At 29.1% G+C, this 26,449-nt stretch overlaps 1 protein-coding gene across 4 annotated transcripts in view; it reads right to left on the reverse strand.

The window, feature by feature from the left end:
* LOC129910538 (rho guanine nucleotide exchange factor 10-like protein) overlaps nt 1-26,449 on the reverse strand; it is a 303,729-nt gene that overhangs the window by 51,473 nt on the left and 225,807 nt on the right. The window lies entirely within an intron of this gene.

The following is a 26,449-nucleotide window of genomic DNA, read 5'->3' on the forward strand; positions in this document are numbered from 1 at the left end:
TATACGAAAATATCTATTGAATGGTAAAAAAAAAATAGAATCAGTCACCGTTAATTAAATTGAAACCAATAATGATTGTGTTCGATCGTCCACATGAGCATTGCTTATACAGTTTGTTCAATATTTTATATACTCTGACCCAAATTGCTAAAATTACCAACAAACATTTTATTATTTGTTTGCGCGAATAACATAAATTGCACTTCTCGGTATCGATGATGGTTCAGCTCAGAGTGCAAATTCGAAATAATACATAGTTGCCAAAATGGGTGTGGTGTGTTCTGAATGAAATATTGGTTTTGTATTTTAAGCTGGGAACCAACAAATTATGAGACGCACAAAATGAAACAAAATGGGATTGGAATTAAAAAAGATTTTTGTGTTTGTGTGTTTTCATTCACATTAACACAGATTTGATGTATTCCATATTTATGATTTAATTCGGATGCAATCGAATTTTTCGGCGCATGGCGTAGTTCTAGTCTTAGACTGAGTTCACTTGATTTGGCCACGGGTATACTTTAAGTTTTCAGATTTTGGATTTCAGTCTAAACTTGGTAAGTTTAGTTTGAGAACTTTGACTAAGTTACTGCTAAATAAATGAAAAACTTTTTTAAATATCTCAAAAAATTTTGTTGAAACCGCTTTAAAGTATTCATAGAAGAAAAAAAAGTTACCTTCATTCCGAAGAATTACTTGTCAAAACGTCAAAATGCAATTTAATTCCTTTTTTCTCATTCACTCATTAAAAATACAGCAGAAGAACATGTTTAAAATGAAAAATCACAAAAAATCTTGAATATTTCTTGATAACGAGTGAGTTCGTAAACAGTATACACAAAAAGCCAAAAATAACAACAAAAAAATTTCTAAAAATGAAAACAAGGTTACATTTTTCAGCCATTTAATTTTTTCAGAATTTGGTACACTTACCTAAATTTTACAAATCAACAGAACTTGTTCGTTTTATATATTTTTTTATTTTTAAGATTTTAACAGATTATTTTTTGGTATGAATAAGTGACTAATTTGTGTTCCAAAATACTTTCGACTGTGCAACTATCATCTTGGTTCGTTCTTTTTTTTTTCAATTCTAAGAGAATAACCCTAAAATATCTGTTTCATTAAAAAAGGTAGGGTTCTCTGATTTACTTTAGTTAAAAAAAAAAAAACATTTATATTACCTTTCTTGCGTAGCATTTTAGAGAGCTTTTTGGATCTTTTCATTAATTTTTTTACCAAGTGCGGAATCGGCTTTTATGTGGAGATTATCCTGAATTTTTGGCGACACAATCCGATAGATATCCATTTATTTGAAATAATTTTGTGTTTTAGAAAAAAATTTCTGTTTCAGATCTGCGCTTTCACAGCAGATGGCAAATTAAAAACAAATTCCAGGAAATATCATGAAAATCGTCAATCTACCATAATTCTGGTACTTAGTAATTGTACCTAGACTCAAATGATGAGTGGCAATGATGTGATTACGTTTAGAGGCCTATATTACAGATCATACATCACATACAACATTGGCAAGTACTAACAATTTTGTTATTTTGTTTTTGTCACATATTATAGATAAATGCTTCACATATATATTTAATAAAATATCACCACGAGAAAGTCACTCCCATCATACTTTACATAAAAAGATTTCGGAAAATCTTTAACCTAAGTGACAGTCAAATTTTTTGTTTACTCTCCTTTCAAGCTTTGTGACTCTATTTACTGCCTTTTTCGTGAAGTTGAGAAACACATTTTTTTTTTAATAAAAAATAAATAAGCATTTTTTTTTTTTATTTTCACCTCAGTTGGCAATATTATTCGAATCATACAATGGTCGCGTAGCGTGTTGTAGTGGTCGCGGTCGTCTGCTGTCGTTGTGTCGTAGCATAGTTATTTTTTTTTAAGTCATGTTCGTCCATAACTTTAGTCATATTTCACTTGACATTATTGAATTGTGATTGTGATTTCTATTCAGATCTCGCGCAATTCGCCATGTTCTTCATGTATTTTGATGTCGCATGGACTAATTTGCATCATTTCGTTTTGCTTTTCTTTGTCTCAATTTTGATCTTTGTGTTATTCAATGATGTGCTCTATTTAATTTTAAAAGTAAACGCCTCAAGTCTATTAAAAAATTTTCTTGAATTTTTTTATGACCGGTCATCTACTTTTACATTAACTACCAATGTGTGTATGTACATAATGTTCCTACGCTTTTCAATTTTACGTAGTCAACACATGTGTTGGACATTAAAAGAGTTAATTGAGATTTTCGCGATATGAACCAATTTTTTTTTTGGTTTCGTTTGTTTCCTTTATGTAGGTACATATATTTTTTTAAATGCATCCGGGTGGAGTAAAAAGAAAAAAGTTTATGTTTGACATTAAAACTGGTTCAGTTAAAACATTTTTTTTTTCTCAAAAACGTTATTTTTAACCTAGTAGGTACACAAAGATAAAATAACTTTTTAAATAATTGGGACAGGAAATGAAAAAAAAAAAACGAATAAGGATGGTAACGAACTTTTTCATTGTTGAAATTGGTTATTTCATATGGGCGTTTCCATCGTTACGGGCGTGACGCTTTTATAAAATTTTATGACACTTTTATGAGTATACTCATAATTTTCTGAATTATTCAGCTATTGTTCAAGATCATGAGTTCAACTTGTAATATAGTTTCTTGTAATATACGCAATTAATTTAAAAAAATAGAAAGCAAGAATAAAGAGTTTTCATTAAAAAAAAAAAATAGGTGAAAGGGTGTTTTTTACGAAGAGACAGGTCCCAAAAATCCAATGATTCTTGTAAAACGTATAAGAACTTATGTATAAACTTATGTATTAAATGGTCATCAAAACCAAAAATAAAATGAATCTTGGCTTTTTGGGACCAATTACAGATTTTATTGTCTCTTCGAAAAAAACACCCTTTCACCTAATTTTTTTTTATGAAAACTCTTTATTCTTGCTTTCTATCCCAAATTCAATATTTTTACCAAATTTCATTAGGGTGACCCATCATTTTTGTTTCCACTAAAAAAAACACCCTTTTAACCATGATGTTTTCATAGACCCTTTAGATTCTTGTTTCTTATCTTAAAAGTAACATAATTACTGAATTTCAATAGGGTACCACTAATATTACTCTAGTATTACACACTTTTTCAAATACACCCATATTATCTCTAAACCTTAAAAAAAACACCCTTTCACAATTTGTTCCCAGTTTTTGTGGTACTAATTCCGAATTTTATCATTTCTAAAAAAAAACACCCTTTCACTCAAGATAATTTTGTACACTTTATAGATTCTTAATTCTTATACCAACCAAAACTTTAACACCAACTTTTAAAAATTAATAAAATGTAAGTCAGCTGTTATGATACGTTTCTCACACACAACTTTACCCATCAAAAAAACACCCTTTCACTAAAAATAATTTTAAGAATTTTATGAATCCTTTGTTCCTGCTTTATCTAAAACCTTCATCCCGAATTTTATCAGTGTAGCATGTTTTTCACATGGGTTTCGGTTATATTTTACCTGTTGAAGTCAAAAAACAAGCAACCTTGTTTTTAATCGGCAATAACTTTTCTTAGAGCAATAGTATTGACTTTATATGTATGTCATTAGTTTCAGCATCAAAAAATACCTTCAAAACATGTGTCATATGATGATACTAACAATTTTTTTCAGTATATTTTTGACCTTCACCCCCTCCCTCTTGTCCGCGAAAAAACACCCTTCCACCCAACTTTTTTTATAGACTTTTTTTGTACTTGGTTCTTATCCCAAAAGCAAACTTTTTGCCAAGTTTCATGAGTGTAACAATTTTTTTAAATGCCTATTTTACATGAACTAAATGTTTATTATTCGTTTTAATAATTTAACGGGCGTACCCATGTAGTACGTTTTTAATCTTGAGTTTTTCGTATAATTTGTATACTGTTCCTTTACTTAATACAAACAACACAGGATAAAATATAAAATTTCCCATCCGTTAAGTTTTTTTGTCACACCCGTTACAGACTTACATAAATCGGATATTTTTGATGTTTCTTCATCTTGAAAAATACAAAAATTAGTTTTTTTTTTTTTTTGTATTGTAATTTACTTAAATTATTTTAAATCAAAAGTTTTGCTGTTTAACATCTTCCTCGAGGTCAATACATATCGCAAGAGAAATGGGTAGTAGCCCCGATATCTAATTGGCTGGCGGGAATTAAGATTACGAAAATCGAAAAATTTTCCGTTTGTCACAAGGACAGACAAAATTGATGTCCAACAATTAGAACATATTTCACACAAGACTGAAAATGTTTTCATCTGTGTTGGGAAAAGAATAACTAATTACTTGTGCGAGCGGCCATACAAAAAAAAAACTACCCAAAGGAAGGATGCTCATTATATGAATAGAAACACAGTTAGAATTTCATATTGCCAAGAGAGTTATTTGAGTATATAAGCTTCTTAAAATTAAGCATTCCAAAGCGCAAACAATTAGTTCACAAAAAAAAAATAAATAAGAGGCACACAGCTTAATTAAATGTAAGTATTCTTTCCTCTCAAGACGTCCATAACAAAAAAAGGCAAAAAGTAATCCCAGTTAATTGGAATGACTGACCCTGAATTTTTATTTTCATTCCCGAATGACAAAGCTTCTTTAAATGCGTATGATTTCCACCTACACTCAATATTTCAGTTGTTTAAAAAATACTTTCATCCTGAAATCAATAAAATATCAATAAGTCATTGCAATCTCCAATTTTGCATGGCCATGATTCTTCCGGTAAAAAAAAATATTTTTTGAAATTCATTCATTTAAAACGAGAATCTCTTCGCCAAGGTCAAACATATCCGATTGCCATCAAATTTATTATGCCGTCTTTATTTTTTTGCAAGGTGTCAATACACTCCGGGTCGGTTGGTTACTTCTTAAAAAACAAAAAAAAAATGCAACAGAAATTTATTTGAAAAGTTACGCGTTTATAAAATTTGTACAGAAAATGAAAAATGATTCTTTAGTTGTAAATGTTAATTACATTTTATCTTGAGGTTGATTATGAAACACACGTTAACGATTAATTAAATTAGCATCACATTTAAATTCACTATTAAGTGAACTAAATCACCTCACCCGTAGTGTTCATTTTAGTTAAAATTAACCATTTACATATATGACTTAATCCGGCAACAGACAAAAAATATTATTCCGATGAATTTTTAAATTTTTCGCACATTGATTGTCTTCTTTTCTTTCGACAGAAATAAATAATAGAAAAATTGTATTCCGTCCAACCTTTAATAACATCTTGAAATTTATGTGATACTTGATTTTGATTTAATTTATTTGCTCAAAACAAACAAAAGTTAAAATATATTGTCACATGCAAAGTAAAAAAGTCTTGCCTCAAGCTATAATAAGAATAAGATGAGGCAGATGACACTTTTTCAAGTCGATATTATTAACTCCCATGAACTTTATGAAAGTTCAATATAAACAAACCGGACATGTTTGCTAATCAGGGTTACTATTTGGATCTTCAACTGATTGTTCCTTTTTTTCACAAATACAATTCAAATGAAGATGGTTTGCATAAGATGTGAAATAGCCAAGTGTATCTCTGAAAAAGAAAAAAAAAAAACTACATGGGTTATTGACCCAACATTTTACACCCGCAATTTTTTTTCTAGACGCACTTTGTTTCGCATTCGTAATTCAATATAATGGTCTATTATTTCTAACACTGGGAAACTTTCAACGTTCGTGGAAATACCTCTGCTATTTATTTTTTTATGTTTGCTCACCGTGGTCATCATGAGTCAATTACTCTATCACACTTACCGCCCAAATTGGAGGCGTAATTGAAAAATTTCAACGCGATGCGACGACGGTGATGTGGTAATACTTGGTCTTCATAGCTCTTATAAGTCATTGACGTGCGACCTTGAATGGCGCCTCTGTATAAATAAACACATTCGTGTATTTATTAAATATTTAGTCTTTTTTTTGCAGACAAAAAAAAACAGAAGCAGAGTTTATTATATTAACTAGGGCAAATGGAAAAAAATGCGTAAAATATTATGACAGCTGTGAGACAGTCATCCAAACTTGAGCTTGATGTGATAGGTAACTTGTCTTGTCTGTTTTTTTTTTTTAAATTTTATTTGGGCACTGTCTAGTGTCCACTGAATCAGTACCTATATAACATTTTTTAAACCAATTTCTTTGGCAAAAACCTTGTCTATAATAAATCGAGAGAGTTAAATTTTTTTAGAGAGCCTTAATTTACATTTTCAGTTTTGTTGTTATTGCACAGTTGATTTCTTCTTCTAAAATATTTTACTTTTTCAAATTGAAAGGAATGTTCCATGTTAAGACTTTTTTTTGTAGAATAATACCAACTTAATGAAACAACACCGTTTTCGACTTGAAGTTGGTCTTTCCACATGGATAATGAAAGTTAAAAAATTCATATGAAGTTTAAAAATTTAAGAAACTCAAAACTTTTATATAAGCATTGAAGTATTTTACCACGTTTTTCCTTTCAATTAGTATCAAAGATACGTACCTACAAAGAAACAGAAAAAAATACAATTAAATAAAATTTATTTTTTAAGATATTGTAAGAAATTTGTAAATTTTCCTAAAAAAAAAAAACGCAGTTTTTTTGTTAACATCTATATGATCATTAATCATTATATACTCTAAACTGAATCGAAATTGTATGTAGATGCAAGTAGCAAATGCAAACTGTAGCAGAGGCGAACTTTTTCATGACAATGATATACTTGGAGGATTTGTAAACTCGTCGCAAAAGCACAATCCCTAAAGTGCTCCATTACTTTTGGAGCACTTGATTTACAGTTTTTAGCAGAACAATTACCAGAAAAGGCATAAAGCTATAAGAATTAAGTGCTCTACGAATCAACAAAAAATCCAAAACAATTTTTTTTTATTTTTTAATTGTCTTGAATAATATTGAGTGCTCAACTATTTTGAATAAAGTATTCCATCATTTTCAAAGAAAAAAGATTTTTTTTTTTAATTTCCAAAAAAATTCATATGAAAACTGGGGAGCATAAATCAAACTAGACGAACACTTTATTAATCAACTCAAATTTTGTCGAAAAAAGTTAAGTTAAAAATTTTAAGAAAACAAAATTCAAGATAGCCTTTTTTTTGGAAAATAAGGAACGAATTTGCGTGATTGGAATCATTACCATAAACAATCGAGTAAAAACCCTTAGAATTAAGAAAATAAACTTGAAAGGAAACCAACTTAATTATTATTTATCCTAATACATACCGGTAGAACCGGGTGATTTTGGCCTGGCGGGTGACTTTGACTTTGACATGGACACTTTTTTAAAAAATTGTTAATATACAGGGTGTCCCAAAAGTAATGGATCAAACGAAATATGGGGATAGGCCTCCTTAAGGGCTCTCAGAATTTGGTAACTTGTTCATCCCAAATCCTTACGGTTTTCGATTTAATGCAATTCTTGTGAAATTTCGAAAAATCCCTACTTGGCAACAGTATTTTGCTTCCTGCTCCCATTATTGATTTTTGTTTTCTAAAATTCTTTTACAAAAACATTGCCAAATAATAAGGAACAATTAATTAATCAAAATATTTTTTATTCCATACGCCATTTCGCTGCAAATTAACTAACAGTTTCAAGTTTGATAAAAAATCAATTTTTAACTTTTATTTGAGAGCAACACGGCGACAAAAATTTCTACGGTGTGAGAATGGTTTATTATTTTAAAAAGTTGCCCTGCTATTGTAGTTTTCAAAAATGTATAAAAGTTTCTAAAGTTGCAGTTAGATCAGAAAATATTACAATTTGAATTCAACAAAACAGGGTTTTTCAGAACAAAAAACAACCAAAAATAAATACATTTCTCGAACTGTTATTTGTTTATTTTTCTTTGAACAAAAGCGTCTATTTTTGTTTGTATTTTTGCTGTGAAAAACCCTGTTTTGTTGAATTCAAATTGTAATATTTTCTGATCTAACTGCAACTTTGGAAACTTTTATACATTTTTGAAAACTACAATAGCAGGGCAACTTTTTAAAATAATAAACCATTCTCACACCGTAGAAATTTTTGTCGCCGTGTTGCTCTCAAATAAAAGTTAAAAATTGATTTTTTATCAAACTTGAAACTGTTAGTTAATTTGCAGCGAAATGGCGTATGGAATAAAAAATATTTTGATTAATTAATTGTTCCTTATTATTTGGCAATGTTTTTGTAAAAGAATTTTAGAAAACAAAAATCAATAATGGGCGCAGGAAGCAAAATACTGTTGCCAAGTAGGGATTTTTCGAAATTTCACAAGAATTGCATTAAATCGAAAACCGTAAGGATTTGGGATGAACAAGTTACCAAATTCTGAGAGCCCTTAAGATCCCCTATCAGTATACTTCGTTTGATCCATTACTTACGGGACACCCTGTATAAAGGACTTGTTTGATTTTTCCAAGTTTCTTTGTAAATTCGTATAATTTGATGAATTCAAAAGTGATCATACTAGCTTTATTTAATTAAAATTAGATATTAATTTATACTAAAATTTAGTTTTCTTAAAAATGCTAAAAAAAATCACCTGAAAATGTTGGATGGTTTGAACATGTTGAAGAAATAGGATTGCAAAATGACTTTAACTCCGATTTGTGTATTGTTTTGCAAGTTGAATTACTTTTATTCTACCCTTGTAATTATTTCATAAAAATTAATTTTAATTTGTTTATACAAAATGCCATATGGTAGGGTGACTTTGGCCGGCATATCGGGTGACTTTGGCCGGGTGGCCAAAGTCACCCTCTTAATTTTTGCACTAGACTTTGTTTTTATATATTGGTATATGTTGACAAAACTGATATTTGGCAATATAATTAAAATGTTATCAGATCATACATATCAACATTTGGCAGCTCAACCACTAGACGTAGCCTTCTTTCGGCCTCTTAAAATATTATGGACGAAGACCTTAACAGTGTATAAGATGGCAAACTCGAAAACAAAACAGTGCCGAAAGATGTGTTTCCTAGGCTTCTAAAATAACATTTTACTTCGGCTGCATCTTAAATGTTGATAACGATGAGGTTACAGTGTCATTCCTGCGAAGAGGTGCTGGGTACAGCTTCAGAGCAAAAAGACGTTGCACAAGTCAGCAAATTGATCTGGAGAAGAAACTTCCTGTTCCAATGGTTGACCGCAGAGAGACTATTTTTTTCCATATCCTTTGAAGGATATCAAAATTTATGCTAATTTTAATTTTTTTTTTTTTTTTTAATCAAATAAAAAGCGACAATTCTGTGTACGAAAATAAAAAAAATACCCACATGTTTTAAAAAATCTGCTCTTTCATTTGGGCTGGGTTAGAATGACGTGCTACTTGTAGTTGAACTGGAAATATAGCAAACGTCCTACCGGCCAAAGTCACCCGGAATGGAGGGTGACTTTGGCCACCCATATTTTTGCATTTATCTATAGAACTGTTGGACAGATTTTTTCAACATTAATCATACCTATAGAATGAGCGAAGTAGGTAAATTGGTTGAAATCTTCATTAAAAAAAAAAATTATTGCAGAAGTTATTCACATTTGAATTTTAAAACGTGCCAAAGTCACCCGGTTTTACGGTAATACTTATGCTCAAAGTTGAAATTAAAGACATTTGAATTAATTTTTGTTTAATACTCACTTCAAAATTTTAGTGACTTTTTTGATCAAACTGACAAACATTATGTGATGAGATTTATCAACAAACTCTTCACCAATAAATAATAATACTACACAAAATCTTGAAGATTTATGAACAATATTTGCATGTTTGCATTCAAATGCTACTGAAAATCGGGACGTAATTTTGTTTACATTTTCTGGTTCTTCAATTACTAACTTAAAAGTCAAATACACATCACTTTTCTACAGGGTGGGACAAAATTTATTAAGCTGCACAAAAAAAAAACACACAAATTTCGTTTAAACATTTTTCAATTAAAATGTCTCTAGAACGTCTTATTACAATGAAAGAACTATTCTCCTAAAAAAAAAACATTTACAGACATTTGTTTGATATTTTAAAATAAAAATCCAATACAACCGAATGTGCATTCCCTTTTTTTCGTCACTTTTTATGCAAATCACCCTGTTTCTAATAAAACTCTTAAAATAATAAATATTTCAATAAATATTTGCAACTTACTGCTGTATTCACCCTGTGACCGGTTGCATGTAACCAGAACGGTAAACTGCCACTGTTAAGTGAGAAAACACTGACAATTAGCTATGAGTAAATAATTAAACAAATATACTGAGTGTATTATTGTGAAAACCAACCGTTAATTTAGTGTAAACTCAGCTGAAGATACATCTCTTCACATCAGTGTGTTCAGATGGCAGAACTTGTTGCAAATGCAATGCAATTCAATGCAGTGCAGTGCAACGTTCGAGATAGCTTGTTAGTTTTCGCATGTTATCGTAAAATCACATCTTAAATATGTTAAGCCACACGAAGGAGCTGTGAGTCACGCTTAAATCCACTCAACATATAATATTTACCTTCAATCTCTTCATCTTCGGGCAGTGTCCTCTATGTGATGATGATGGTTGTTGTTATAACAAAGTGTGTCAGGTTAGAGCAAATATTTATGACGAATATTTAATAATATTTTTTATTTACTTGTTTTTTTTTTTTTTTTATTTGCAAACTGCTTTTATTGGTGCAGCTGTATAGATATACAGGGTGTCCCAAAAGTTAACGTCGAAACGAAAACGGTAGATAGGGTAGGTGGTGACAGTTATCAGAAAAATAATAAAAAAAATCGCAGCCATATATTTTGGGAGTTATGGGCATTTGAAAAAAAGTCGAAAAAATGGTCACCCTGTGACGGTTTTTCATGTGCCGTGACTACAAATCTTAAGTTTTGTCATTTTTTTCTTTTGTTACGGAACCTTGAATAAGCCTGCTATCAAATGCATTCAAAAATTTTAACTCAGCTGCATCAGTTTTAAAGAAAATATTACTTTTTTACCCAACTTAGTACTAAGAAATTTTACATGACTCTAATTCAATGAGCCGTAGTGTAAAAAAAATGCACTACGACGTTTCGGCAAGTTGCTTTAAAAGTTGGTGTGTTCAATTCTCTTCTCAAAATGGTATAACATTGTTGGGAACATTTCATAAATAACCGAGATAAAAATTTTTTTCTTAAGAAATCCGACTTTTTTTTAGGTAATTTTTCCATATTATTTAAGTTTTTTATTCTGAAACGTTCTGAAAAGGTACAAAACTTGAATAATATGAAAAAATTACCTCATAAAAAAGTCGGATTTCTTAAGAAAAAAAAATTATCTCTGTTATTTATGGAATATTCCCAACAATGTTGTACCATTTTGAAAAGAGAATTGAACACACCAACTTTTAAGGCAACTTGCCGAAACATCGTAGTTCATTTTTTTACACTACGGCTCATTGAATTAGAGTCATGTAAATTTTTTTAGTACTAAGTTGGGTAAAAAAGTAATATTTTCTTTAAAACTGATGTAGCTGAGTTAAAATTTTTGAATGCATTTGATAGCAGGGTTATTCAAGGTTCCGTAACAAAAGAAAAAAATGACAAAACTTAAGATTTGTAGTCACGGCACATGAAAAACCGTCACAGGGTGACCATTTTTTCGACTTTATTTCAAATGCCCATAACTCCCAAAATATATGGCTGCCATTTTTTTTATTATTTTTCTGATAACTGTCACCACCTACCCTATCTACCGTTTTCGTTTCGACGTTAACTTTTGGGACACCCTGTATAGTTTGTATGAATACAAAAATTCATAAGAGAAAATTTTAAAGCAACATTTAAAAGTTAAATGTGGGGAGTACCTATTGTTAGACTTAACACAATGAGTTCTTTTTATGTAAAAAATTGTGTTTACCAAATATTTTCTTCTTTTTTGCAATAAATATAAACATAACTAATAAAAAACTGGACTTGACGTTTTTCAAAAATTAGTCATAGCAATGAGAAAATATTATACATCGTTTTTGACAAAAATTAGTTTTCTGAATGAGAATTCTTTTTGTCATTATAAATTAAAATAAGTTATCCAGGCTAAAAATGGTAATAAAATCAAAATAAAGTACAAGACAATAAAAATAAAGACTTGGATTACTGTAATTATTCGAGTCAATTTAAACAAAAAATGACAAAATTTACGAGCTAACCAAATCAATTGGAACAACTTTTGGATTTAAATTAAACGAAGCGAACCAAATTGCAAAAAAATATCTAAACTAAATTTAAAACCAAAATATTTTAAACGTTAAATTGAGGACATTAGCCTCTTTTCAGTTCTTTTTATTTTATTTGGTCTTTTTTTTTTATTTAAAGATTCTATCTAACATTCGAATAGCTCTGCATTTAAACTCGTCACAGATGTCACTTCAATTGACAGACCAATTGAATGAACCGCATTTACTTTGTGACGTTCAACAGACAGTTTTTATTTTGTTTTGCTTTTGGTTTTGTTGTATTTTTAACGACACTTTCCTGTCTTGTTTTTTGTTTTCTTTTATTTTAGTGCGTTAATGTTTTTTATTCTTTTGAATTTCTTATAGCTTCTTGTCTTCCAACACATTCATAGTATTTTGCATACATTTATGGGTTTCAGAGTTCTAAGATGGAAGTGTTGTGCCGCCTCTAAGTTGCGCGGCTTTTTTTTTATGAAGACGCACAGTATTTTTAATCTACTCGTGTATAGAACGTTTTCTTCGTGACTCATAAAATTGTACTTCTTGATAGTGTGTCACTTCGGAATTTCACTTGTTCTCAATTTAAAGAGAAGCGAGAAAAAACAGTTTAAGAATTCATCAGATACTTTGGGTTAAAAATAAAAACAAATCTTTGAGATACGGAACTGAATGTTGATTTATAAATAAAATTAGATACGTATTACAAATGTGTTAAATAATCAAACATGCTAGTTTTACCTGATCCATTCTAAATGGATTCTTTACAATTATTTATTTATTGAAACATTTCGGTTAATCAAAAATATTGAATAAAATACCTACTTCTTAGCTGTTGTTAAATTCCGGCACAAAATTTTCCATTTTTTCCTAGTTGCCTAATCTCAATGCATTAGTTGACCTTAAGACGCAGAAAGTCTAAAGCTTTTTTTTGTTTATTTAAAGAATAGGTAACTGCCCCACTATGTCGAAGTCTCACACGCTATTAAAAAAAAAAACTTTGTTTTTTCTTTCATTTTAAAATGTAAGTTTAACTTTACGACAACAATCTACATTCTACACAAACTGAATTTTTCATTAGAATTTTAAAGTCTTTCCCAGTTTCTGTTCGTGTTGTGCAAAAATAAAAATAAAAACAAAAAATATTCACTGCATGGGGTCGGAGTATTTTTAAAATGCTGTGCTGCACACACATGGGTTTGGTTGGGATTTGGGAAGTTCTCGTTCGCTCTCCATCTGAATTTTACCACACAATATACAATATAGAGAGACGGAACAATGCGTTGAGTAAGCTGTAAAGCTAATTTTACATAATCACTGTTTGTGATCACAAGTTGATGATTAAAATGTTAAAAAATGAACGTTTTTGGAAAATGTATTTTTTGGTATAAGGTTGAATGTCAGGGTCATAACGTTATAAAGAATATTTCAAGTGAAAAGAGAAATTGTTTTTGGTTTTTGTTTATATTTCGTTTAAACATGCATTTTCGTTTTAATAAAAAAATAATCTTAGTTTATTGGATATTTTTATTGTTTCACACGAAAGTAAATGATTTTTATTTTTTTAATTAACTTTTTTTTATATTCCATTTGGGTGGTGGGATGAGAAGTTTTTTAATAAAGAAAAATTGAAAAAAGAATGATAGTAAATTTTTTTGAATTATTCTTCTTTCGTCTGACAAAAAAAAAATACAAATTAAAAAATGTTTTTTCATATGTATGTTTTAAACATTCTTTGAACTTTATACTTTCGATGACAACACTTTTAGTTAAATTTTGAGTGAAGCACCTCAAACGATAAAATATTTGCTACTTAAAAATAAGTGCACATGCCGGCAATTACACGGTCACTTTTTGGCTCTTGACTCTTTACGAAAATAATGAAATGTCTTATGAGTCACGGTCAAAATGTTTGAACTCGAGAAAAAAGAGTCAATGACAAAGAGCCATCGTTTCAACAGTTTAGTACCTATTCCATGTGAATGGCCTTGGACTTGTTAATTGGTTTGTTTACCAATTAAATTAATAAAACAAATGCAAGTACTTAAAGGCTATTAGAGGTGATCCTGCTACGCCTTACGAGTTTTTCGGTTAACATCTCGTTGAAATTCCACTAAAGTTAATATTAAGCACTGCGATGCTCTCCAATTTAGCACAAAATGTAAACTAATTTTTGTCCACGCATTTTCTTCTGAGTGAACAAAGGTTATTTAAAATTAAATGCACGACTGAGTCGCAAACTTGCTCTTATGGGAAAGGTTGCAAAGAATATTGAAGCTTTTTTTGTAAAGAAAATTTTTAGTTTAATTTTATGAGAAATTTAACAAAAACTTATTTTACAATTAAATATTTTGAATTCCAAACCAAGAATGCAATTTAAACAAAGAATTTATTTTTTTTATTATTGGAGCCGTTAAAAAAACAGATTTGTAAAAGTTTACAATACAAAATTATTATCCAATTGAAAAGGACATCTTAATCGACATAAAAAACATAGTTTTCTTTGGTCCGTTTTCAAAAGAAGTGATTTTTTAAAGAAATTTGAAATATTGCTTAAAAATCTAAATATTTTTTTGTTTTTTTTAAATTATAATAACTTATAAAGTTACTAAAACTTTCTTTTTCAAAAAAAAAAAACAAAAATTCGTTAAGATCGGTTAAGTAGGAATGGGAAAACATGGATGTGCATTTGCTTTTGATTTTACAAAAAAAAAAAACAAAAATTACCAGAAAACATTTTTTTTTTTGGTTTTTCAAATTTATGTGAATTCGACTAAAAAATAGAAAACATAAAATTCAACTTATTGAGCTTTAACTTAAGCTCAGGTTTTTTAGCGATAATTGGTTTCTGTGATATCGATACCTAGAGATAAAACTATAATTTTCTATTTAAAATTCGATTTCTCGAATAAAAAAAGGAATTAAAAATGTTATTCGGTCCATATCGAAACTAAGTTTGAAAGGAACGCAAAACATCTGAGAAACGCTGCAATTTTCTTATCTAATTTTAACGACAAATAAAATAATATTTCACAGCCTTATAAACGTATATCTATAAATAACTCTTTTTACATCAGTGGTCTTATTTTCCTAAATAATAGTGTTCTTATACACCTGAAAAATATTACATCATAAATCCTAATACAGAGATGTCACTGGCTTAACCCTTTTTTATTACATCTTACATTTTCAACCTCAATTATTTGTGGATTATCTACACTTATATCATGATATTCAACTCTAATAACAAAGATACCATAACGAAGAAACACTGTTGATGTAGGAATGAGAAACCGAAATTTGAAAAATTCCTCAAGAAACATGTGTGCATAGGAAACCACCTGCTCAAAATACCCAAAAATACCACATTTATCTTCTTTCAAACTTAACGGATGTCAAGTAAACATCAATCATAATTATTTAAAAGAAGAAGATCGAATCAAGAACGAAAAACAAGAACAAAAAAAAAACCTCAAACCTATTCCAAAACACATTCCATATAGTTAACAAGTTTTAATGAAAACAGATTGAATCTTTACCTACTTCAAAAATGAATTTTTAGAATTTTATTTGAATTAGTGTTAATTTTTTAAATGAATTAGTGTTAAATATTAAAATCCACCGGTTAATGGTTGACCAAAACATAATGCTAATAATACAAATCAAATTTACATGACAATCACTTTGATTTTTTCCTTCCCGTACTTTTTAAAAGTGATTCATAAAAATATCTCTTTTTTGTTTCGAGATTTTAAAAGGAAAACTAAATAATTAAATTCCGACACGCTTCTCATTAATTGTTTTACTTTCTATGATTCATCTAGTCGAAGCCAAAAAAGGTAATCCTTGATGTAAGGCAGGCTATATAATGAGAGGTGGGAATGACTTTTGGACTTTAACAACTTGTAGGTACCTAGTTTCAATTTATTAATTAAAGCTTATTACAAAATCTGTCATTATAAAATATCCACGCCCACTGAAATTATTATGGACATGCTTTTGACAAGATTAAGATTAAAATATATTTTCATTTATTAGTGTTTGATGTAAAATTAAAGTGAAGTAATTAATTAAAGTTTGACATTTATTATAGTCTGAGAGTGAAAATTGAACGAATTTAGAAATATCACTACTTATGATGAAAAAACATCAATTGGCTGAGCGCATTTTAGATTTTAGTTTTTGTTAAGAATCAAGATTCCTGCTCATCCAAGAAAAAGTTTATAAACTAAAAAAATGTAGTTGCCAAAAGACTGACCCTTTTCTTGGTATCAAAATTTGGTCAAATGGTTCGCAACAGGTATTCTATTATTTTACTGTCATGCACGGGCGATCGCTTCCAAGACAAAGAGTTTATGAAAGCTTCCTTTTATTTAATAAATGCAGTTAGGATTAATTACGAACATTATCAGCCAAAGTACAAAAATTGACATAGTAAAAAAGAAGTTAAACATAATATTGAACTAAAAAAACCTTGGATCAGAGTCATCAACATAAATGTCCAACAATGCAACTGGATCAAACCCGAAGATAAAACTTGTCCTTGCAAATTATTGCTTAATAGAAAAGTTGGATTAATGCCAAATTTGTATAGTAAACTAATCCACTGTCTCGCCATCAATTCTTTGCTTCAACCATTTCCAGTGATAAATTTGATTGGTTTGTCGATTTTTTCAATTTTTTTGTGCACTAGATGCTCTTCTATCAAAAAATCAATTGAATGAAAACTCAATTTAGGACAAAAATCCAGCCGAGACAAAAAAAAAATATAAGCAAAAGTCTCCGAAGGCAAGCCAACACAAAATAAAAGTCATCATTTGCTAGATAGATATAGAAAATCAATCGACAGTGTGGCTCCATTTCACAAAAACTAGATTGTTCATTCGAAGATTGTTGGTAAATAAATTAATTAAATAATCTTAATTTATTTTTTGTTTTTGTTGTTGTTTGTTTGTATTTTAGTTTTTTTAATAGTGCCTAGAGTAATTATTGTTAGTTATCTGGTGCACGAGAAAGTTGTGGGGTTAGGATTATTGGCGCCAAGAATGCAGTCCATTGGAAAAGTAAATTAATTTAATTGTTTGATTTTTTATTATACATGTGGTATTGTATAAATTCAATTATACAAATTTAATGTATTCAAGATAGAAAAAAAAAACAAAATAAAATTGTTTTAGAATTTATATAATGTCAAAGGTCATAAGGTTTGCCTCGAAAAAATATATTAAAAAAGAAAACATTTTCGAGAAAAGAGATAAATCTCATAAATCACTGAAAATTTAAGTCATATATTTCGCACAAATATCCTGCAAACTTCAACAATAGATAACAGCCACATGCAATACAGGAGCTCTATACAAAATAATAGATACAAGAGTCACAGAAATGTATATAAATAGGCCAGAGAAGAGATATACCCAACACAAATTAGACATTCTTATTTAAAATCCTTATTTATGGAAATTGAAAAACAATATTTTAGTATTGTGGAACAATCCTTTTTCGAAAGGTTAAAGGAGCTTTATCCAAATCAATATTATAGGTTCTCTTTTAAACTAACAAAAAAAAGTTTTTTTCAAATATATTGCAAAGTCACGTTTCTATAGCTATTGCAAGGTTGTAAATAGGATTCGCAAATTGTTTGAATTCACCAGATAGCATTTACACAGAGATGAAGAAGATATGACAATGGATAAAATACGTTGCTGCTGCTGCTGCCTTTCATACAGCACAATAAACGTTCAAACGTAGGTACGTCCGCCCACATCATACTCATTAGTTGTTCCGAATGTCAATAGATGAGTTGTTTTGGTATATAAATTTCGAACAGGGTGGTTCAAAAATACATATTCAATTTTTCGCATTTTTAGGTACATTTTTTGTATTTGATGTGAAATGTTTTAAGGACATGTCTTGGTAATGAGAATGACGCTTTTCATGTTTGAATTCAGAATCCTTTTATTATTACACTTTTTAAAAAAATAAGTTCCTGATTTCGCAGCTATTTCAAGTGCTTAAGTTCCCGTTTCCTGCTTGTGTGAAAAACCAGTGGTGAAAGCGGAAATAAACTCTACGAGTTTAGTGGGTCAAATAAAACCCCTGTCCATTTTGTGTTACAAATCAATCATTAATTAAGAGTGAAATGAAATGGAAGCTTACTTATTTTTTAAGGTGCACCCTGTACATCAACACAAAACTGATGCCAACTTAAATGAAAAAGAGATTTTTACGTCAGTCGAATACGCAATGAAATTCACTTATTACTTTTGCGAAAGGAATTTCAATCAACAAATTTCGTTCGTTGTCGTTCTCTCTATCTCTATACTATTGACGCACCGCTTAGCAGACAGTATCGGCACTCGTGTCTCTATAATACGAAACGAACAAACAACATAAAAGGAGGTTTTTTTTGGAGGGTTTGCTGTTGGAAGAATAAATGTTCCATCCAACTCGTTAGGATATATATTTTAATGCAGCAGATCATGTATTCGAAGAGCAATCAATGAGCACGTTCCGAAACATTACTATTGAAGTTAATGGTGGTCACGATGCAGCTGGAAAATGTTGCCTATGCTAATGTGAGTTTTTGTTAATAACAAAACAATAACAAAAGAAAAAAATATAAACAAAAAACGTTCCGACAATTACGATGTTTTTTTTTTTGTTTTGTTTTTGTTAGTGCCTCCGTTTTGATAAGGATCATCAGAGAAATGAATTTGTTATTCAGCAGTTGGTGGAGTAACACCTGTTGACTGCATAAAAGGTTTTCTTTTTTCTTCTATAGAAGCAGGTTTGTGATAAAGGAAAACTTAGAAGTTCTCAATGATTACACCAGAATAATAATTATGTAATTAGAAATTAGGACTTTTACTTTGAAATAATTACTATACAAACAATGTTGATTCGCATTCAGGTTTCGTTTGGTGCTTTGAAAACAACTCTTCAAAAAGACTTATAGTTTTTCATAGGAAAAACATCGCATTTTTGTAGGTTTTCTTTTAGGCAATACTGATACTATACATTCGTAAAAAAAATTATCTGTGTGATCAGTCAAAAAAGACTTTCTGATTAAGAACACTGCATTTATGAAAAATCTTATCTGGGTGACTTAGTAGTTTGTACCACCCTACATTTTTTTCATACGATAGACAATTGTTCGAAATTGTATTCCATGACAAAGTTTTTTCTTTGAAAAGGTAAAATTCCGAAAATAAAAATTTTAAAGGACATTTCTAACGCTATCGGCCGAAACTCTGTTATTTCGGTTAGTAAAAAAAAAAAAATAAAAATGAGGTATCTAGATTTTATTTTGCCTAGAACCCGATTCTTTTCATGAAAATCGGTTCATTTTGTGCCTTTTCAAACATCAGCATTCAAATTTGTATGCAAATTTTAGGTTTATTTAGCAGAATCTAAAAAAAAAAAGTTTTAAAAAACATCAAATTTTTATATTGCAAGAACATCGTTTTAAAGGGACGTCTAAACAAAGTATGCTTTTTGATTTTCTATAAAGCAAAGAATTTATAAAAAAAAAATCGTATCTACTCTTAAAAAAAAAATATTTCTTGTTTATAAGCAGATTTAAGCATTTAAAAAAGAATTGATAATAAATACAAAAACTTCATGTTCCAAAATTGTACGTAAATTTTATTTTGCGTAAACGTATTTTTAATTTAACGGTTACTTAAAATGCTTAAATCGTCTATGTCAGAAATGAAGAAAACGGTTCTATGACAGTTTTCGTTGATAAGGTTAAAAAAATATTTTGTCAAAAGTACGACATTATGCAAATAAAGTCGTTAGAGTCGTTTTTGAGAAATTTAAGTTTTTTTTTTCAATTTTGTTCTATGGCAGTTACATTTAATTTTGGTCCTAAAAATAAAATTTTACTTTCGCCTCTAGGAAATATTCAGTGCCTTAATGTGAACTTCAAGATAGATAAATATATAATTCAAGTTAGTTACCTACAGAGAGACATAATAATCATTGTTATTGATATCTCGTCTCATTTATCTCGAGGTCTATATTTTTTTCCGACTCTTAAACTTACCCTTTAGGTAGGTAGGTTGTGTAGGGTAAGTTTAAAACCACATAAAATTTTTAGCTCCGCATTATTATTTTTGTATATCTCTACGAAGTAAAACATTTATTTGATTTGTAGGTTTTACAGTAAACACAAATCACAGACATTTTAAAATGTTATATTTGTATGAATTGCAAGAAAAAATAATTAAACTTACGAACTTTGCTCTCAAAACTCCAAGAATCCATGAAACTTAAATAAATGAAAAGAATTCACAAACTATTTTACTCACAACAATGTCTTGAAGGTTAAACACAACAAAAAAAAGAACCTAGAAATATACCTGCAATCTAATGGAACAATCTTCTTATGGTTCTTCAAAAGTTATGAGTCATGCAAAGTAAAAATAACACAACCTTAAACCCGCAAAGAAAACAAAAAGGCTTGAAGTCACCTGAAACAGAAATAAAAAAAAGCCAAAGTTCTTGAGAAATCTGTATGGCATCATCGTTTAGCATGACAAATTTTGTTGAAGTGCTTTCCTTGTTCTTATGGATAGTTGGTTATTTTGTAAAATAAAACTAAAAAAAATTTGAGTGATTGCAATAATTGTTTGTTTTTATATGTTTGCATGTTTATGTACATTTTATCTTTGTGTAGTGAGAAATACTAAAAAAAAAAAAAAACTGGATATGGCAGTAAAGTAATTCTAGATTTATTATTATGATAATTTTTAATATTAAATGCATTAAAGAGGCGATTTGTGATATAATAGGTACCTATAAAAACTCCTTAGTGAATACAATGAGTCATCTCATAATATATTTTTTTTTTTTCTGGTTAATAATTACATATTCATATTTCCAGGCTTTACGTTCTAGAACAAAAAATCACTGCTCTGTTCAAACTTCTCGAAATTGAAACTCATGTTCCCAGGAGCTTACACTGTGGTTATGTATGGAATTACACATTTTCAAAGAGTAGGTAGGTATATAATTTTGTTGACATTATTACATATACAGACAGACACACATGCATGTATGTATGATGACATGTTAAGAACAAAATCCTAAACGGTAAACATATGTTTTCTATTTTTGACATTTTTTTTTCTGGTTATTTTGTTAACTCTCCCTCCATCCGGAAGCCGAACGAACTCTTGTCTTCTTTTTTTTCTTGTTTTTTCCTTTTCTGATGTTTGCTTATAATGGAAATGTTTATAAAGTAAATTATATTTCCCCAGATGATGTATGTTGGTTTTTTTTTTGAAAAACAGACAAACACAAGTCGCGTCGTTAATTCTAATTTGAAAGTTTAGATTGTTACTCTTTTGTTTTTAATGATTTGTTGATAATAAAAATATTTAAGAGATTTATTTCTGTTTGTTTTTTTCTAAACAAAACATCAATTAAAATAAATTTAAATAACATTTAAACATAATAATTCTTTGTTGTGGAGTATTAAAAGTCTTAGGTAGTTATGTCGTTTTTTTGCTTTTTAAAACTATAAAAAAAAAAAAACAAATAAAGAGGCACGGTACGTATTATTCTTCTTTGAACACTTTTATATTCTATACACATTTGAATAAATGTTTCATTGTGTAGGCACAAAAGGAATAAACTGCATTGCCCTGAAGGAAGACATTCTTTTCTAACGAACTACACTTAACTGTGACATTGAAGTGTCAACGCTCGCAGTAACAATAACTTATGAAAACTAGAAATTTGTTGTGATCTAACAAACAAATAACACGGTGCGACACTGAAAATACACCCGAGAAATAACATAGTGTAGGCTGTTCGTATGGTCGAATAATGCATAAAAATATTTTTGTTATATTTTTGGAACCCTCCATTTTTTTTTTATTTACAAAAAACCATTTTTACAGACCTTACGATGTAATCTATCAATATTTCAATCATTTTTCTAACAACTCTCAATATGTTATATGTTTTTGGAAAGAGGATTTCCAGACCTTTTGAATGATGTATATAAGTCTATTGTTTAAACAAATTAAGTGTAGGTTTTTATCCCACAAATCTTGAAAAAGTGATTTTTTTCCCAATTTTTTCAACTTTACCAAATTTTTTTTGCAAAATAAAACAAACAAATAAATAAAGTAAGGTTATATTCTGAAAGAATATACATTTAGGCACAAATTGGCGTATTTTTTTGTTGAATTTGACCAAAACTGCGGAATCTATGCTATTTTTTCGTAAACAGAAAATGTGGCTTTTCATGATGTGAATTGCAAGGTGCACAATATGGTGTTCCATATTTTCAAATAATAAGAATTTCTATGCTCCTACACAGAGAAAAATAGACCACATAAAATAGAACAAAAACAATAAGATTTCTCTATGGTTTTCATCCAAGAAGGAAACCTTATTAAAACAATAGGGTTTTTCTTATTGTTCTAAAATCTGCAAAAAAATAAAAAAAACGATGACCAGGCTGGGAATCGAACTGGAGACTTCAAATCATTAGTCGCCCACCTTACCACCTGAACCAACCTGCCATGAAAATATTGATCGCGATTTTTGTTCTAGTGCTTAGTTGCAAAAAAAATCAACTTTTCAGTCAAATTTTAATAAGATTTTCTCTATAAAAATAATAAGAAATCTCCTTAAAAAAACCTTATTAATCGTTGACTTTAATAAGATTTCCTTATGAAATATATGGACGGTAAAACAATATGGCAATCTGTTAGTTTTTAGCGGGTCATATTTTTCTCTGTGTAGGATCTTATATGGTTGGAAATAAACTAAAAAAAATATTTTCCAAGTTTCAAGTCTCTAACTTAATTCTAACCCGTGCCGCCAAGCGGTTGAAGTTTCTTATGGGAATAACATGGGGTTTCTTGGACCTTGTTCGATCAATTTTAAATTCCAGCCAAACCATTCGTTCAAAAAATTTAAAACTTTACAGACTCAAATCTAATAAGTGATAGCTATCATGTGAAAATTTTTCAGATTTTAAATTGTTATAATTTTAGAGATTTAGCTTGGTAAAAAAAGTCATTTTTTCAGACTTTTTCAAAAATCGCTTTTTACCCGTTTAATGTCAAAAAATTAAAAAACATACATTTTTTTTCACAAATAAGCGTAGTATGTATATTTAAAATTAATATTCAATTCAAAGTTATATAATTAACTAGTTTTTTATTTATTTACTACAGTACTTTTTCTTAAATCGGGAACACGTTTTTTGAATATCGATGTGACTTGAAGAATGAATATACAACTAATTTTTTATATAACTATGAATTGAATTTGCATTTTAAATATACATGCTATGCTTATTTGTGAAAAAAAAATGTATGTTTTTTAATTTTTTGACATTAAACGGGTAAAAAGCGATTTTTAAAAAAGTCTGAAAAAATTACTTTTTTTACCAAGCTAAATCTCTAAAATTATAACAATTTAAAATCTGAAAAATTTTCACATGATAGCTACACTTATTAGATTTGAGTCTGTAAAGTTTTAAATTTTTTGAACGAATGGTTTGGCTGGAATTTAAAATTGATCGAACAAGGTCCAAGAAACCCCATGTTATTCCCATAAGAAACTTCAACGGCTTGGCGGCACGGGTTAGAATTAAGTTAGAGACTTGAAACTTGGAAAATATTTTTTTTAGTTTATTTGCAACCATATAAGATCCTAGGAGCATAGAAATTCTTATTATTTGAAAATATGGAACACCATATTGTGCACCTTGCAATTCACATCATGAAAAGCCACATTTTCTATTTACGAAAAAATAGCATAGATTCCGCAGTTTTGGTCAAATTCAACAAAAAAAATACGCCAATTTGTGCCTAAATGTATATTCTTTCAGAATATAACCTTACTTTATTTTTTTGTTTGTTTTATTTTGCAAAAAAAATTTGGTAAAGTTGAAAAAATTGGGAAAAAAATCACTTTTTCAAGATTTGTGGGATAAAAACCTACACTTAATGTGTTTAAACCAGGGTTGCGAGTTTATGAATTAAAAAAACACTAAGTCATAAGCTACTCTTTAACTTGTGAATTAAAAAATATTTAATCCATAAGCTTTTTTAGATTTGAGAACTAAATAATATTCAATTCATAAGCTTTATTTGAATCTTGAATTCAAGAAATACTTCATTCAGAAGCCCTTAAGAATTCCCGAATTAAAAACAATCTAATTCATAAGCTAGTTTTAAATTATGAATTGAAAAAATATTTAATTCATAAGCTATTTTTGAATTGTGAATTGGAATAATTTTCGAATCGTAAGCTATTTGTGACTTGTGAATTAGAATAGTTTTCAATTCATAAGCTATTTGTGACTTGTGAATTGGAATAATTTTTAATTCACAAGCTCTTAGAAAATTGATTTGTGAATTAAACTATGTTGAAATTCATAAGCTCTCTCCGGAAAAACGAAAAGATGTGTTTGATGTATACAAATATCGGCGAGTATAGTACGCTAGGCCTCAAAAAAGAGTTTTTGTCCCAAAGCAGATGAAAGTGGTTTTGTAGTACCTAATGCAAGGAGTCTCAGGGTTAGTTTTTGGTGGTACTAGGATAGAATAAACAAGTTGTGTTTTAGATTGTATGGGCAAGCTACCACCATTTATCGTTCTAAAAGAGGCGCTGTTCAAGCACGATGGGTGGCAACATGCTTTCTTTTCAGGAATTCTTTATTCAGCTTTAAAGGAAGGAAGGAATATTTATTATTGTTAATGCATAGTGCAATGCGTAACCAAATTGAATTATATTTTTATTTTAGTATGAAATATGATTCAATATCATTTTTTAACAGATGATAGAGCATCATCATACTTTGCAATTAAAATATTCACATTAAAGTTATAAATTATAATAAATCATTCCGGGGGTCCTAAATATTTTTGGAATATAAAGACTTTCTTGACATATTCGACATTTTCCTTTGAATTGGCCATTTTTGATTTATTTTCAGCAAAAACGGTTAAAGGTTGACCTTTTCCATTTATCTATTGTAAAAATATTATTTTTATTTTCGTATTAAAATTTTCGTATCTCGTCGGATAGCCGAGTTATTGTCGAAAAATCTTCTTTGTGACTTTTTGTCAAATGGCGGAAAACACTCATATGAAATCTTGGTCGAAAACTTCAAGTTAAGATTTTCTAAGCACCCCTACGTGATATCAAAAATGTAGCTTTCTCAGTTCATTTGCATTTTCAAATATTTTCAAATATATGTATATTATATTATATTGACTGGACTATAACAGATGATTTATGAAACGGACACTTACTATATGTTTGTAGCATACAACCTATCTTTTAGTAAGAGCTTATGAATTGATTTTTCTACAATTCATAATTCAATCAAAGTCCCTGAGAGCTTCTGAATTGAATCTTTTCACAATTCACAAGTCAGAAAGAGCTTATGAATTAAAATTTTGTCTAATTTACCATTACAAACTAGCTTGTGAATTAAATTTTTGTTTAATTCATAATTCAACACTAGCTTGTGAATTGAAAATTTGTTGAATTCATAATTCAAAGCTAGTTTATGAATTGAATTTTTGTTCAATTCCTAATTGAAAACTAGCTTACGAGTTAAATTTTTCTTTAATTCAAGATTCAAAACTAGCTTGCGAATTAGATTTTTTTTTTAAATCATTGAGTTCTAAGAGCTTGAGAATTGATTTTTTTTTAATTCACAAGCCCATTATTGACTCTTGAATTAAATCAAAGCTTAAGCTAGGAAATAGCTTAAGCTTTTGCAACCCTGGTTTAAACAATAGACTTATATACATCATTCAAAAGGTCTGGAAATCCTCTTTCCAAAAACATATAACATATTGAGAGTTGTTAGAAAAATGACTGAAATATTGATAGATTACATCGTAAGGTCTGTAAAAATGGTTTTTTGTAAATAAAAAAAAAATGGAGGGTTCCAAAAATAAAACAAAAATATTTTTATGCATTATTCGACCATACGAACAGCCTACACTATGTTATTTCTCGGGTGTATTTTTTTTTTTATTTTGTAGCACAGTGTAATATTTAAAGCTGTCTTTTTTTTAGTCTTTTTTCTGAAATAAATAAAACCATTTTGTTTAATTTGATACATATATTTTAGTATTGAATACTAGTAACAAAATTTGATAGAAATGATTCATTCTAATGTAATAACAAA

Source organism: Episyrphus balteatus, chromosome 2, assembly GCF_945859705.1.
Source record: "Episyrphus balteatus chromosome 2, idEpiBalt1.1, whole genome shotgun sequence".
NCBI lineage: Eukaryota > Metazoa > Arthropoda > Insecta > Diptera > Syrphidae > Episyrphus > Episyrphus balteatus.